Source organism: Megalobrama amblycephala, linkage group LG24 (genome assembly GCF_018812025.1).
Source record: "Megalobrama amblycephala isolate DHTTF-2021 linkage group LG24, ASM1881202v1, whole genome shotgun sequence".
Classification (NCBI taxonomy): domain Eukaryota; kingdom Metazoa; phylum Chordata; class Actinopteri; order Cypriniformes; family Xenocyprididae; genus Megalobrama; species Megalobrama amblycephala.
In genome coordinates, this window is record NC_063067.1 from 13,924,035 (window position 1) to 13,930,603 (window position 6,569).

The window sequence follows — 6,569 nt, forward strand, 5'->3', positions numbered from 1 at the left end:
ATTACAGCATCAGTGAAGTGTGGCATGGAAGTGATCAGCCTGTGGCACTGCTGAGGTACTATTGAGCCTTCAGATCATCTGTATATTGTTGGATCGACTGTTTCTCATCTTTCTCTTGAAAATATTCCATAGATTCAGGGGTCAGGCATGTTGGCTGGCCAATAAAGCACAGTAATATCATGGTCAGCAAACCACTTGGAAGTGCTAAAGTCCTGCTGAAAAAGGAAATCAGCATCTCCATAAAGCTTGTCAGCAGATGGAAGCATAAAGTGCTCCAAAATCTCCTGGAAGATGGCTGCATTGACTTTGCACTTGATAAAACACAATGGACAAACAACAGCAGATGTCACGGCCCCCCAAATCATTACTAACTTCAGAAACTTCCCACTAGACTTCAAGCAGCTTGGATTCTGTGAGTCTCCAGTCTTCCTTCAGACTCTGGGACCATGATTTCAACATGAAATGCAAAATTTACTTTTATCTGAAAAGAGGACTTTCGACCACTGTTCACTGTCCAGTTCTTTTTCTCCTTAGCCCAGGTAAGATGCTTCTGACGTTGTTTCTGTTTCAGAAGTGGCTTGGTAGTCCTTTTCCTGAAGATGTCTGAGTGTGGTGACTCTTGATGCGCTGACTCTGGCTTCATTTGACTCATTGTGAAGCTCTCCCAAGTGTCTGAATCGGCTTTGCTTGACAGTATTCTCAAGCTAGTGGTCATCCCTGTTGCTTGTGCACCTTTGCCTACCCAATTTCTTCCTTCTAGTCAACTTTGCATTTAATATGCTTTGATACATCACTCTGTAAACAGCCACCCCATTCAGTAATGACCTTCTGTGACTTACTCTCTTTGTGGAGGGTGTCAATGATTGTCTCCTGGACCCTTGCCAAGTCAGCAGTCTTCCCCATTAGTGTGGTTTCAAAGAACAAGAGATACCCGGAATTTATACTGTAGGGATGGTCATTTAATGAAACTCAAATGTAAATATTCTAATATTTTGAGATACTGGATTTTGGACTTTCATTAGTTGTACGCTCTAATCAACAAAAAAAAAAACGTTTGAAATGTTTTACTTTACATGTAGGGAATCTAGTATAAATGAAAGTTTCATTTTTTAAAATAATTTACAATAAAAAATGAACTTTTTCACGATATTCTAATTATATGATCAGCACCTGTATATATATATACTATAAATAAGGAATTTTTCCCCCAGGGACGTGACAGCATCTTTATTCCTGAATTTCAGGTTTCAGGACACACTGCTGGATTCTTGAGTGAAGCCTCAGGTGAATGGCTGGAGGCCTCGGATCAAAGATGATGTCTTGAATGGCAAGGTAATGAGATAGAACTTATGAGCTGTGATGTCTGCTGAGTTCAGGTGTGAATGACGCCCACAGCTCTGAAAAGGGCCCCTCTGTGCTCATTCAACAGAACTGCCTCTGGGTAGGAACGGGTTACTTCAATGGAATTTACATAAGTACCTCAGAATCCTCGTAACCAAGTAATCTATCAAAGCTTAAAGCGCCTCAAGATGAGTTTCTTTAAGCATCTATGTCTAGCTCACAATTCTAAATGATTTACAGCAAGCTGTGGATGCCCCCACTGACCTTGCCTGATCATTCAAAAGAAATCTTATGGCATGACACATTTAGTTTGAATTACATTACACTGAAGGCATTTGGACTCATTTAAAGTACTTATAAGTCATACCACTCGCAGCTATTATGAATCATGAAAGCATTGCTGAAATATACTTGTATTTCAGGGTAGTTTAGGTAATGTGGACACAACTCAGAACCGTTCAGCCATAGGTGGAAAATCACTTGGTTTTCCAGAGAACCGTGTAAAAGAAAAAAGAGGGGTTAAACTTTAATAATTATGCACAATTTATAGTAATTACTATAGTAACCACATGTAAAGTGTAACAAGGACACTGTAAAATAAAGTGTAAAATTTACACACATCATGTGGCTCCATCGACATCTGGAGAGCAAAACAGCAGCTGGACATTTCAAATAGGGCATGCGGGGGGAAAAAAGAAATGCTACATGATTTAAAACATCCCATATGTTGGTCTCAAATGTGTCATGGCCTAAAAGTCAATAAGGCAGCAGGGCTTGTGTCTGCTGTTTAGGGATAATGGCTCTGAGGTTCAAATGTGCATGTTTCCTGGTGATCCTGTGATCCTTTTCCTAGAGGAGAGGTTTAATAACAGTATGACTGGTCTGTTTGCAAAACACAATGGTTGTATTCTTGGAGCCTCAAAAGGGAGAAATACTATAAAAGATACTGGGGCCAAGCAGAAAGCTGAGGATCTGCGATCCTCTCCAGCACATCCAGGCCACAGAAACCCTGGTGTCCTTCCAGCTTTGTTAACAAAATTACTTCTTAGTTCTTGATGTTCTTTGTCCTGACATTAACAAGCAATAATGAAAAACATGCACAGTAATCAAAACAGCCTTTCAGGATGCTAAAGCCTTCCTCTTTTTAAGAAATCCTGTCTAATTTGTTGGACACTTACATATAATCCTGTGCTTGCTGTAAAATACACAGTGGGTCAATTATTATTATTGTTCTCTTTTCAAGTCCTTAAAGGCTTTTATTTATAGCATCATCTCCTCCTTTTGAACAGTCCTTATAATCTGACAGCAAGCAGACTTCTGAGGGAAGTTTGAGAGATTCTAGTAATCCTTGTCTCATGCTTAGAGAACATTTTTCATCTCCATTAGTCACGACACACACACACATCACACTTAATGCTTTATTTAGCAGTTCACTGCTCAGAAGACACTGGTCCACACAACTCACAGAAACTTCACTTTATCAAAGCTAATATTGATTTCAAGTTTTAGCAGCAATTTGGGATATTTTACTGGACAACTTTACACCAAATTTACACCGATTAGGCATAACATTATGACCACCTTCCTAATATTGTATTAGTCCCCCTTTTGCTGCCAAAACAGCCCTGACCCGTCGAGGCATGGACTCCACTAGACCCCTGAAGGTGTGCTGTGGTATCTGACACCAAGATGTTAGCAGCAGTCTTGTAAGTTGTGAGGTGGGGCCTCCATGGATCGGACTTATCCCACAGATGCTCGATTGGATTGAGATTTGGGGAATTTGAAGGCCAAGCCAACACCTACAACTTGTTGTTGTGCTCCTCAAACCATTCCTGAACCATTTTTGCTTTGTGGCAGGACGCATTATCATGCTGAAAGAGGCCACAGCCACCAGGGAATACCGTTTCTATAAAAAGGTGGACATGGTCTGCAGAAATGCTTAAGTAGGTGGTACGTGTCAAAATAACATCCACATGGATGGCAGGACCCAAGGTTTCCCAGCAGAACATTGCCCAAAGCATCACACTCCGGCTTGCCTTCATCCTATAGTACATCCTGGTGCCATGGGTTCCCCAGGTAAGCGACGCACACACACCCGGCCATCCACGTGATGTAAAAGAAAACATGATACATCAGACCAGGTCACCTTCTTCCATTCCTCCGTGGTCCAGTTCTGATGCTCACGTGCCCACTGTTGGCGCTTTCAGCGGTGGACAGGGGTCAGCATGGGCATCCTGACTGGTCTGCGGCTATGCAGCCCCATACGCAACAAACTGTGATGCACCGTGTATTCTGACACTTTCTGTCAGAACCAGCATTAACTTCTTGAGCAATTTGAGCTACAGTAGCTCATCTGTTGAATCGGACCACACAGGCCAGCCTTCGCTCCCCACGTGCATCAGTGAGCCTTGGCCGCCCATGACCCTGTCGTCGGTTCACCACTGTTCCTTCCTTGGACCACTTTTGATAGATACTGACCACTGCAGACCAGGAACACCACACAAGAACTGCAGTTTTGGAGATGCTCTGAGCCAGTCGTCTAGCCATCACAATTTGGCCCTTGTCAAACTCGCTCAAATCCTTACACTTGCCCATCTTCTAACACATCAACTTTGAGGACAAAATGTTCACTTGCTGCCTTATATATCCCACCCACTAACAGGTGCCATGATGAAGACATGATGTAACAATCATGATTGTAATAGTTCTCAATGGTTCTCTCCTGATAACATTTTTATAATTTATGGCCGTTATTAACACTGCAGCCCCATTTACATTCTTCTTATGCATGTGGTATGAAACAATTCTTATATCCTAAAAACCGACGGCTTCCCAGTGCACCAGGATTGACGAAATGATAATGGTACTCCATAAAACCAAAAAGCTGCTCTATAGAATGAAAATACACACATCTGGATTTTTTGAAGCCACACAATAAGCAGTGCAATTCACAATTTCTATTTTAACAAAAAGTACAACAAACTCTTTTCTGTAACTCCCAGCTAAGCTGAGCATATAATCACACATTACTTCTAAGCACCGAGTTGGCCAGTGCAATTGGTTATCCGATCTGCACGCAAAATAACCTTGATTTGACATAATTGTACAGTCATTTTGAAAACACTGCTTTACTGTCTAAGAAAGTGGCCACCGCAACCAACAAAATTCATGCTGCTTATGTTGCTGCTGGGTTTTCAGAGTGATTTTAGCTTGGGGAGCATATTTAAATAAAACAAAAAATACTCTTTAGTCCATCTCAACATCTTCCCCAGCAGTGTAATATAAATTATACATGCTTTGTTGTTTGTCATGAGCGTCGTAAAGTCACTGCAGGGGACCATGGTATAGAGATCTTTTGTCGACTGGACTCACTAACTTGATAGCATAAGCTGTGACTGGTTCAGATTTCTCCGCTTGAGAATAAGGGCACTGAGGATACGTTTTTCAACCCAGAGGAGATCCGTCTTATCCTTCATATCCTCTTTGGCCCACAGACAAGCACTGTTCTTTCTTTATTCAGCCTCAAGCTGTTTTCACATGTACAGCGGGCTCTGCATGGAAGGCAAGGCTGGCCTTCACGCATCCTCAAAGACATGCAAAAACATCTAATGTTCTCTCTGACTCATTTTCTGCCAGACTAGTCAGCTACTTTTGTTTAGAAGAAAAACCCAATGTCAATTGGATGAATTCCATAATTTAAAACTTTAAAGTTCAACAGCAAAACAAATATTTTTTTCGTCTTTTTGCCTCAAAGTAAAAAGTAATTGTTGGATAAAGCTTAAAATAAGAAATAATGCCCCTAAAGGGACATGGTCATGAGGGGAAACATGAAAAACTTTGTTTTTGTGAATGCAAAACTGGTTATGTAAAAAATATGAAGCAAATGTATTTGCAATTGCAAGCAAATGTAAAGTTTATGGAGGAATGGAAAAGCGTTGCCAGCAAATGCAAAAGCTCTGTTCTGAGATATGCTGTGAATTCAATTCAACCTGTGAGATTTAAAATTGTGAAATAGGTTACATTGAAAGTTATAAAGTCACAATTATGAGAAACAATGTTGCAGTTGGAAGAATTACGAGCGTTATAGTCATAATTAGCTTTTTATTTTTAATCTAAAGCAGTAATTAGAGTAAATAATATACTGTATAAAAAAAGTATCTTGTAGCTGCAGGCAGTGCTTCTAACATATTTTCTTTTCGTAAATCTTTTTGGATGAAAGCATCTGCTTATGTTGAAGCATATATTAAAGCTATAATGCACCTGCTGTCTAAATAGCACAAATGAATATTACAATAGTCAAAAACACATGGTACAAAAATTAAATGTTGGTCTAATGAACTTTTTTTTTTAAATGTACAAACTCTGTGTTGTCCTCTTTCTGCCCTTGTCCAGCGACAGCAGCTTCCTGTATTTGTTATTAGAGGATCAAGAAGGGGGCAGCAGCCCAATAAACCCCCCTACTGGACAGTGAACCCAAATCACAGAGCATTCCATGACAGAGAGTGAAAAGAGAATGGAATGAGTGAGAAAAGATATAGCAAACAACGTTCATGGCACACAAGAATATGCACAGACATACTTCTCAGTACATTATTGCATTGCATCCATCCACAACAGCGTAGTTTCGGCGCTGACCAGCTTCATACACATTACAGACCTATACTGTAGTAAAAAAGATGAACCACACAAACAAAAAAGATGAAGAGGATAGCTGACAGAAAGAAGAAGGTGAGGAAATGTGAACAATGAAAAAGTGGACAGTAAAGACGAGGCAGTAAATATTGTCTCCATCACACTGAAAGATCCATGTGTACATGATGGAGTGGTGAATTTCAGGTGTGACATGCGAAAGGACTGTTTAACCAACTATGAAAGGTATCCATGCATATTAACATTATATCTCTTTTCTAATATAATTAGTGCATATAGCATCAGGAAAATATTTTTCCTTGGTCAGCTTCAGAAAATCTACCAGTTTCTGTTCTCATTCCTCCAGCTGCATTTAGTGAGTGGGTGCTGGCAGTAGAATTAACTAAATGCTGAAATGAATAACAGTGCAGGTTGCCAATGGTAAATAGGAAACAGACCTGAAACAGCATCATCATGAGCTAAATTGTGCTTTCTATAGCTCAGCATTACATGAATTAAATGTGCATGTCCATAAATCATGATGAAGAAAAGTAGTACTCTTCATATTAGATTATGTAGCTCTCTACTGTCCAATGTTA